This window comes from Panthera leo, chromosome F2, assembly GCF_018350215.1.
Source record: "Panthera leo isolate Ple1 chromosome F2, P.leo_Ple1_pat1.1, whole genome shotgun sequence".
Taxonomy (NCBI): domain Eukaryota; kingdom Metazoa; phylum Chordata; class Mammalia; order Carnivora; family Felidae; genus Panthera; species Panthera leo.
This window is the reverse complement of record NC_056695.1, coordinates 54,676,694-54,687,277: the sequence shown is the minus strand read 5'-3', so window position 1 is coordinate 54,687,277 and position 10,584 is coordinate 54,676,694. Positions and strand designations below refer to the sequence as shown.

At 38.6% G+C, this 10,584-nt stretch overlaps 1 long non-coding RNA gene across 1 annotated transcript; it reads left to right on the top strand.

Annotated features, from left to right (window-relative positions):
- The first annotated feature begins 923 nt into the window (after positions 1 to 923).
- Positions 924 to 5,514, top strand: LOC122211141. Its single transcript, XR_006198517.1, has 4 exons — positions 924 to 1,069; positions 2,043 to 2,172; positions 2,807 to 2,940; positions 5,253 to 5,514. It is a non-coding gene; the product is annotated as an uncharacterized LOC122211141 (long non-coding RNA).
- Positions 5,515 to 10,584: the final 5,070 nt, after the last annotated feature.

Genomic DNA, 10,584 nt, shown 5'->3' with positions numbered 1-10,584 from the left:
ACAACAGAAAGCCTGATGTGGGGCTCAACCTCATGAAACTGCAAGATCATGACCTGAGCCAAAGTCAGACACTTAACTGACTGAGCCACCCAGGCTCCCCTCAAATATACTGTCTTATAGGAGAAATTACATTTTATATTTAGATACAACCTCATTCCAAAAATCATGTCATTTTCAAAATACATGCAGCATATGAAGAGGGTAAAGTGAGGAAATCATGAAGAAGAGGAAAACACAGAAACAGTAAGTTAAATATAGTTGTGAGGTTAAAATACATGTCATAAAGTCATACAGACTTTGCTAAATATGAACCATGGATTTAACTCAGAGCTGCCTAGAAGCTAGTATGAGGAGGAAAACACAACCAGTTACATGACTTTTAAAAAAACAGAAAGCTGTGTTTAAAAGAAACCCAAATAATCTGAGAAAAATGTGTCAACTCTTTAGGTCCTCATAAAAAAGGACACTATGTGAGGTGTAAACAATTTCCTCTATTACTTTTTTACAGTACAACAAATAGGAAAGAGTTTTGATTTTCTTATAATATCCCTCAAATTTGGTTACTGGAATACCATTAAAATGCAGTTTAGTGAAAACAATTTTTAAAAAGTACAGCTTGGATGAATGACTTTCTGATGAGAAACAATACACCAGTAATTAAATCTTAGTAATAACCAACTTTAGGTAGTACTTTGAAATTCATGATTATTTCTATTTCCCAGAGCTAGGTGTAACAAGTATAGTCATCCTCATTTTACAGATATGGAAACAGGTAGACTCCAAACAGGCTCAATGATTTGCCCAGAGTTATGTAGGAGAAAAATAACAGAGTGGAGACTGTTTCTTAATCTCATGGCCCTTTCTTCTCTAATCCTGTTTCCTTTTCACAGAAGCACTGTTATGAAATGGCCAAACCATTGGCAAAGCACAGAAAGGACTCCAGCCTCTGTGTCTCGGGGATAGCAACCCTCTTCGACAGCCTTGTTTTGATGTACAAACACCAGACTGGAAAGTCTCCATGAAGCAGAGCTGTTTCTACGATAGTAAAAACTTGGAGGACTTCCCAAAGGTCATTCTTATAGTGCAAGTCACTTATAAGCCATAAGAAAATAATGATGTTTTTTATTTTCATAGCACTTTACATTTCTCAAGCACTTGCATATAATTGTAGTTTCGTAGTACCGGCCCCTTTAAGCAAATCAATGTATTCACAGCAATGACATGTGCGTCAAGCACACGTTTTGCAGAAAGCTGCAGGTGAAGCAAGAAAAAATAAAATCTGATCATGGGCATTCTGAAACGAGATCTTCTTGCACAGAAAAACCATAATTGGTGAATAGATGGCACAGAAATTACTCACATGTTGAAATAAAATAGTACATAGCGCTTTACCAGTTTGTAAGCTGATATTTCATAGCGTATGAATGAAGAAGTGGCAGGAGCAGGCAGAGTAAAATTTTAAAGAGGAAGAAAAGCTAATAACCCGTGTTCAGACCTCAAAAGAGATAAAAGATCCCAATTGCAGCTTGAAAAGTTATACCGCTTGTTTTAAATGCAGCCCACAACAAAGGGCAAGATCGGGCTTTAGGGAAAATATTTGCTACATTCTTAAATTATGGAATATTCTGGTTTCCACAGGATGCAAATATTTTGTCTGTCAATAATTAAGTTTCTGTGTTTCCTGTAGGCAGTTGGTGCAGGGATAAGAGGTGGTGTGTGAAATTCAACAGTTACTAAAATTGAGCATCTTGGAATGAAAATGGGCTTTTAAATTTTATTATCTAATATAGTTCTGAATATGGCAATGACCTAAGGGTTATGAATATGGAAAACGTCTCATTTTGAGTCTAACATTTTGATCCTAGCATCTCATCTTGTTCCCCGAAAATAACATAATCAGGTTGAAAAAATATATGCAGAGCAAAGATTAGCCAATTTTAACTAATGCTTTCTGGAAATGGCGCATAGTGGAAAAAAGGGGATTTCATCATCTGGGTGACGTGTGCCTGGTGACAGAAACCTGACTTCTCTGATTACCACAGGCTTCCATCTGGTGGCAAAGCAGGCTCCTTCTTCATCTTCTTTGGCTGAGATCTCAAACCAGTGTCTTTTGGGAAAATGTCTTGAAAATAAGCAATCCACCAAAATCATTACCTCTCAGAATAAGACAAGGTAAAAATTTTCTTTATAGTCAATCCAATAACAATGACCTTTTTTTTTTTTTTTTAATTTTTAAGGTTTCAAGCAAGAAAACAGAACTGCTACTAAAATTGTGTCTGGGAATTATTCTTTTGCTATTCAGGGTGTAGGCTCAATTTAAAAAAAAGATAAGTTGAGTTTATACTTAGACAACATTCAGCAAAATATGTACCCAGCATATAGCAATTACTCATGATAATTAGCCTTCAGTACCAGACCTCGGTCCTATATTTAATATGAGGCAATAGGAATATCATTTGTTTCCTTTTTATCATCTTCTCCTGCTTCGTTCCTTTGTTCCTTTTGTTTGCTTTATTTATGAACATAGTTATGTAATTAACAAGAAGTAAATTTATAGAAAATTTAATAGTTTTTAATCTAAAAATCTGGTTCCAGAGGTGATAGAAAAGTTCATTGAAACACATTTGGTTCATTTTTTTACTCAAAAATCATTTTGGCTGCCAAATATTCTTTCGACATATGATACGACTTCTTTGTCTAAATTCAGGCTCTGCTCCTATGATAACTTAAGCACGATGCCTTCCTTTTCCTGCCACTGAAACAGGTGCTGGGGATGCTTTGTATGACTGTATCCTTGTCCCCACAGCCCCTCGACTGGAATGATGAAGTGCAGGTGACAACAAAGAACTGGATGACATTCTCTAGACTTTATTTCATTGGAATCAATAGGAAACAATGGCGGTAAAGGGGAACATATTTACCCCACTTCTAGGTTCTGAGGTAAGAAAGTTAGAAGAAAACACCTCCTCCATTTAAAAGGATTGAAGGAGGTAAGTGACATCAAGGAAGAGCTAGTTTCTATTAGAAACATAGAAATAGTTCATGTTAGATGTCTTGAGGCCAAGGGATAAGTGAACACCCTCTCAGAAGACTTTGATCAGAACTACCAGTCACTGAAGGACCTCTTCCCTCTTAACAGTGAAGCAGTATTGCAGTCTAGGAAGAGGCAAATCCTCATGGGGTGGGAAGCCAGGATTTACCTCTTTCCTTATTGAGCATGGTATGGTGGCTGAAGAACTTACATCACCGAAGTGGTGAAAGAACTAAATCATTGCAGAATGATCTACTATGGTATTAACATACATATTATTTTCACTAATATATGGTGCTCAAAACAATGAGTGTTACTGTTTCCTTCCCTTTCTCCCAAAAGTTACCAAAACTTGCCCCTCTGCTCTGAGTTCCACTATCTCAGAGAATCTGATATTTGAAAGTAAAATCTTCTGTGCATAAGGAATAACCCCTCGCCCTGGGCTTAATTTTAGGTGAAGACCCTTGGAGTGAACAGGGATAAAAGGCTGGTGCTGGTACTAGAGACCAGTGAAAGAGAAGTTGTCCTAGACAGGGTAGGGTCTAGGGACTTGGGGAGATAACATACATACAGAGATTATCTCTGATGGATTATCCTTATGGAATACTGATGGAGGCCAAACACTGATCAGCAAAGGTCTTCAGTGACCAGGCCTATGGTCCATGGACAGGATCTCTAGGGAATGCACTTCTGAGCTTACAGAGAGCATCAGTGCTCTCTGAAGGGAAAAATGGAAAGTAGCTCTTGCAGAAAGAGGAGCTATAAGAACTGGGAGGGCCATTCCACCTCCCACATCTTTCTATATGCACACAAGCATCCTTCTTTTCCCCCTCCAAATTTGGAATCCAAGGAGTGAGAAGACACTAAAACATATGACTGAGATTTAATTTCTCACCTCCACAGAGAGTAGGGGCATAGAGATTTTATTTGACTTAAAAAATTAAACCAAAATAACATTTCTTGTGCTGATGTGTGAGGAGGAAATACTTACCTATTACACATATAAAAAGTCCCTGCAAGTTATTTATGTTGGTTATTATTTCAACTCCTCTCAATCTCCCCAGGTTGCTATCAAACCAGGAGGTACTGAAAGTCTACATGTGCCAGTAACAGTGCATATATTATGTGATTTAATCCTCCCAACTTCCCTAAATAAGTAGCATCTCCCCCATTTTTTGAATTGAAAAAATGAGCGCAGACAGATTAAGGAACATGACCAAGACCACACAGATGGTAGGATGCTAACTGGGCTTTAAGTCTAAGGTTGCCTAACGCCAAAATTCATGCTCTTTTATTATGCTAGGCTGCTACAAGAAGAATATGTGAAAGCATTTTTTAAATGCATAAAATGGTACATAAATGCAAGCATCATTATTATGTTAAAGGCTCTGGGGATCAGAGAGCAGAGGCACAGTATTCTCAAAGCTTTTCTCACTTCCAGGAATAACAAAGGTACCTGTACTTTTGAAGCACATAACTTTGGGAGTAGGATGTAAAGAAATTATATCTCTGTCTTAAAATATTATCAGGTAATGGTCAAATGTCAGGCATTTGGGTAGGCTGTCATTAAAGTAGTTTCAAATCTTTTTTAAATTTAGTTTATTTATTTATTTATTTTTGAGAGAGAGTATGAGAGGAAGAGGGGCAGAGAGAGGGAGAGAGAGAACCCCAAAAAAGCTCCATGCTTTCAATGCAGAGCCCAACGTGGGGCTCAAACCCATGAACCATGAGATCATGACCTGAGCTGAAATCAAGAGTCAGATGCTTAACTGACTGAGCCACCCAGGTGCCTTTCAATTCTCTTTTTAAAAGTGATTAGATCAGAGACAGTAATAGAACCAAGGTTATGTAAAATTAAATTTACCAGTAAAAATCACTTTCCAACCTAAGCTAAAGGGAAAAAAAATAGGAAAAACCACTCACTTCTGATTGGAAGAAAGTGCGTGGAAATGTGCATTGATTGATCCTCATGGGGAATACACACAAGATCTATCATTGTTCTCACTTCCATCCTGAAAAGACATTTCTGACTTCAGGAAGGTTCATGAAATTGACACAACCTCAGTGAAAGTAAATCTGAGTCTCCGAGAGGGATTCAAAATTGGGTTCCACTTAAGTCTGGAAGTTAAAATTTGGTGTTAGTTAAAACCAAATTTTTATAATAAATGAATGTTACTGTGTTAATATTTTATTAACTCAAGTTATTTTCATTACTTAACAGATGATTAAAAGCCTACAGTGTGCCAGAAGGGAGGCGGAGAGAAAGGGAAGGGGGTCGAATAAGGACAAGACTGAGACCCAGACAAGAAGGAGGGAGTCCGAGGAACATATTCCCAGATCATTCCAGAGAAGAAGCCCACGTGGTCAAGACACAGTGTTTTACGATCCAACTTTCACCAACAAAGGTTCTGGAACTAGTTAGCATTATGATTTATAATTAAGAAGGTAGAAGAAAGCAACCAGATGATAGCTGCATACTTGATTGTCAAGTAAGAAATAGTTGATTAACACGAGATTTGTAAATATACACTAACCCCAAGCAGAAAGATGGTCCACTCTCAGGAGAACTGGTCCAGCTAGTCAAATAATACATAGTTAAGGTCAGGACTCCAGTTCTAGAGAGGAGGGGACACCAGAGAAGGACACTACTTAGAATGAGTGAGATGGGAACATGGGTCAATACCCAGACCTGGGACTGGACCAAAACAGTGAGAAGAGGAAAACAGGTGAGGATGTTTGATCTTCTGACCTACTCATACACCCAGAGTTCTTCCCTTGTGTACCAGATCCCAAGTCTATGGGTAGAAAAAAACTTACTGGAGTAGAGAAGGGAGCATGGTACAGGGATAAAGAAATTGAAATCAAGAGCCCAGTGGTCATTACTAGAACACTAGATTTATTCCAATCTCCAATCAGCCATGGAGAAGATGGAGGAAGATAGAGAAAAGAGAGCCTTGGTGAAGATGTGGATGTCATGCACAAGGTCTGTGAAAATTCCTTCACTTTTCCAGGGAGAGTGAGTCTATGCCAGAAGCCATCAGAGGGTCAGCTTGGAATAGCTGGAAAAGACAGAAGTTGAAAAGAAACATATTACACCGAGTAAAATAAATACATTTTAAACCATCTCATCTCCCTTTCAGAAATTGCTCATGTTAGATCCTATATTCATTTAAACTAAACTTCATTATTTCCTCCCATTCAAATGCAAAAGTATGAAAAGAGTTAAAGGCAACCACTCACAAGTGCTGTGTCATTAAGCAGGTGTAACAGAATGAGCTCAGAGTTAGCTAAGAGAACGGAAGGGTAAGAGGCTTCTTGCAGAAGCAGAGGTCAAACACCATGTCTATGGCTCAGGCTCTTGACTTCAGGCCACTTGTCAAGGTCTGTCCATTACCAAGGCTCCTCCCTGCCCTCTGTCTCGTCTAAAATGGATTAGCATCTTCAGGGCATTATTATGCCCTTTTTACTTTTTTATCACGTTAACTTTCTTCCACAAAAGAAAACTCTTGCTGACATAAATGTTTGATTAGAAGCTTTCATATATTCCAATATAAAATGTTCCCTCTCAACTGGGGCTCATGAAATATATATCAAACAAGTTCTTTATGCAGCATAAAACAAATTTCAGTACTCCTTTTCAAGTAAAATAATAACTGTGTTAGACTACTCCTAATTCCTATAATTGGTTTCCAGAGGTAATTATTATAGCCCATGGATACACATGCAAATTCAATTTTTCAATAAATCTAACCTACCCTAAACTCTAAAGACCAAGGTTAATAACTTCTTTTGGCTTTTGCCCCAATTGTCTTACTAGGAGACATTTGGTGCGTTTTTCAATCACCTTACTTGTAAACTTTTGCAAAACAATTCTTCATGATCCATTTTATTAATAATAACCCTAGTTTCTAATTACACTAAAATTTTCTTAGCATACTTGGTTCAGACCCCAGATGTTACTTCTTTTATATCTGTATTCATTGTTAGATAATCTCTTCCAATATCAAAACTTTAAACATTATCTGTGGGAATATAACTGGGTGTTTGTATTTCTATCCAAGATCCATTCCTGAACTTCAGATTCATATATCCAATCATCACCATCCCTGGTGGTCTAGTGGTTAGGATTCAGTGCTCTCATATATATCCAATCATCTACATAATATCACCATTTGAGATACCTCAAGCTTAACATTCCAAAACTAAACTCCTGATCTTCTCTCCAAAAACTTTCCTTTTCCACATTATTCTCCAATTTAGCAAATGGTAACTTCATATTCCAGTTCAGGCCAAAATCCTTGGGGACGTCCTTGACCCACGGCTCTTCTCTTTCTCCATCACACCATATACAATCCACCACCATATTCTGCCAACTCTTACTTGGAAATATCTCCATAACCTGATGCTTTCCCTCAATTCCACAATAAATCCACACCCCAACATTTCTTCGTGAGTTGCAATAACCTCTTAACTAGTATTCTTGCTTCTGCTGTTGCTTCCATTCAGTCTACACCCTACAAAGCAGATAGGGTAAACCTCCTCGTGTAAGTCAAGTCACACCGTGCGTCAGTTCAAAATACTCTAGCGCCTCTTGATCACTTTCAGAGTTAAATTTAAAGTCAAACTGTGGTCAATATGCTCTGCGTGATACGGTGCCTCACTACTGCTCTTAATTCATCTACTTCTACTTTCCTCCTTTTTCACTCTGCTTCAGCCACTGGTATCCCTGACCAAACTGAGCATACTCCAACTGCAGGGCTTTTGTACTGGCTGTCCTCTGCCTCATTTTGTTTAATCCTCAAAATAATCCTATGGGGTACTAAAATCACCCATGCTTTCCTTAAGTTATTTAGATAAACAAATTCTCAGGTCTCCTCAAGGAGTAGGACCCAGAAATCTATGCAGGGGATTGTGATGTGTGCTAAAGTTTGAGAACCACTGTCATGTCTGGAGACATTTTTGGTTGTTACAACTTGGGATGGAGGAGAAAAATGCTACTAGCATCTAGTGATAGAGACCAGGGATGTAATGCAAAGGACAGGCCCCAGAATAAAGATGATCTAGTCCAAAATGTCAATATTGCCAAGGTTGCAGAACACAGTTGTAGCACCTAGACAAAAATTTCTCAATCTTTTTTCATTATCATCTACCTAAGGACCTTCTTAGATAGTTTTCCCTTACTAACCCCCCTGATTAAATTTTAGTGCCGCAGATATACCATATATCTGTTTATGTTTTGTAGTCCCTTGGAGGACAACACAAACTTGTAATATATATAAATATCTTTCATGCTCCCAAAACCCATTTTACTCTGGTTTAGAGTATATGCTATAGATCAATAACTAGCATATCCTGAGCAGACAAGCATAGTCCTATGTGAATAAATAGCTTATCCACCAAAAAAAGCTGTAGCATCTGGCAAATACATACTAGCAAGAAATGGGGACATGGATTTGAATAGTTAGGGTGTAGGACTGGGGAGGTGAGGTTTATTGGTACGGGAGTACTCTCCCTTGATATTATTATGTCCCTAGAGACTCGATATGATGATAGCCTGCAGTCACCAAAAGTGAGATGCAGAACTGCCTTGGTAAAGTAATAAGGAAAAGATCAGAAGGAATGGAGGCGTAAGCAAGTCAGAATGAAATCAGAAGGCCAACATCTATGTTTTTTGGGAAGGTCTGAATGACATTTCCTTCACTAAAAAATAAGGAATGTACTAGTAAGGGAATACCAACATCCTCCCAAAATTTATAGAATTTTGTGACCTGGAATGTGGGAGGTGTCAAGAGGGAAGAATCCATTATGACTATTTTTGGCAACTGGATTGTGTCATTCCCTCAGATAAGAAACACAAACAAAGGAATGTTTGAGAATAAAGATAATTAATTCATCTTGGGATTTGATAGTTTTGAGGAATCAATGACGCCTTCACCTAGGTTTTAAAGGACAGCGTCATCTGCCAAAGCCACTACATTCCAGCAGAGAGCCTTGGCATGAGTGGGGCTCACCAAGGTGTGTGAGTGGATTGCTACCCCCTGCGCATTTGAGAAGCTGAACTCTGAGTCAAAGAGCATTCTTTTTGAGCCTTATGGTCTGATGAAATTTGCCTCATTAGGCTTTGGGCTTGCTTGGGACCTGTCATTCCTTTCTTCTGTTGAGTGATAAACTGAGCCATATTGATATGGCAAGAGTTTATTTTAACAAAAAAAAAAAAAAAAAAAAACAGTTTAAATCCAATATCACTAAACTGGAAGTGGTTAGGACTGCTCCACCAACAGGAGCTAGCAGAAAATGTTGTATAGAGAAGATAAAGAAACAAAGCAAACCAAGAAAATTATTTAACTGGCTATAGCTTAAGCAGTTGCCTTATTTGGGAAAGTCTAGTTGGCTGCTTGTAACTGGTTGTCTTTAGGTTGCAGTTTCTTAAACATGAGGTGTTCCAGGTTTAGGTTTTGTTTGCTTATGTAAGCTACTAAGGCATTAAAACCACCTCAGGGCAATAGCTTCCTTCTAAAATTAATTTAACACTTCTTTCCTACTTTTGCCTTTTGGAACAGGAATGTCTATCCTATGTCTGTCCCACCAGTATATTCTGGAAGCATGTAACTTGTGTGGTTTCAAAGGTCCACAGCAGGAGAATAAATCTGCTCAAGAAAAAGCATATCTCAAGTCATATCTAAGTCTTCCCATAGCTAATTTAGACAAAATTTAAATAAGACTTCAGACTTTAGACATCAGAGTTAATGCTGGAACATGTTAAGATCCGGGGCGGGGGGGGGGGGAATGAAATAAATATTTTGTATGTGAGGTCACACATTTCGGACATCCAGGGACAGAATGCTGTAGAATGATTCTGACCCCCCTCAACAAAAAAAATTCGTATGTTGAAACCTAAACCCCTATGTTATGGTGTTTGGAGATCTGGGGTGCTGGGGAGGTTATGAGGTCATGAGGAAGGTGCTGTCAAGTGTGATTCTGTTTCTCTGTCTGAGGGCTTTTTCAAGTACCACAAGAGCTGGTTCAATTTACTTGCAAGGTAGCCCAAGACACCAGGTAACCCTACACCAATGAGGGATGAGAGTTGATAGACAAATAACCCAGTTTCCCCTTCCATTGGTGAGACAATACTGAAGTCCTTCATGGTTTTTCAGAAGAGCCCCAGAGGAACTGAATCCCAGGTGTCCACATTGGTAACCCACTCACTCATGCTTGCTTCATTGGCTTTCTCCTTTTGCTCTCTTAATTTCCCCACACCTTCTTGTGTGCTTTCTGGGATCAACTCCCAAATGTAACATATGTAATTATTTCCTTTTCTCAGGCTCTGATTTTGGGTCAGCCTAATCTAAAAAAGTGTCCTTCCACCCTTAATAAAACTTAAGTATTTGGGAGGAGCCAAGATGGCAGAACGGCATGGAAGTTTTTTGTGTGTCTCGAGTCTGTGAAATACAGCCAGACCAACACTAAACCATCCTACACACCTAGAAAACTGATTGGAGGATTAACACAACAATTTGCACAACCTGAACCACAGAATTCAGCAGGTACGTGGC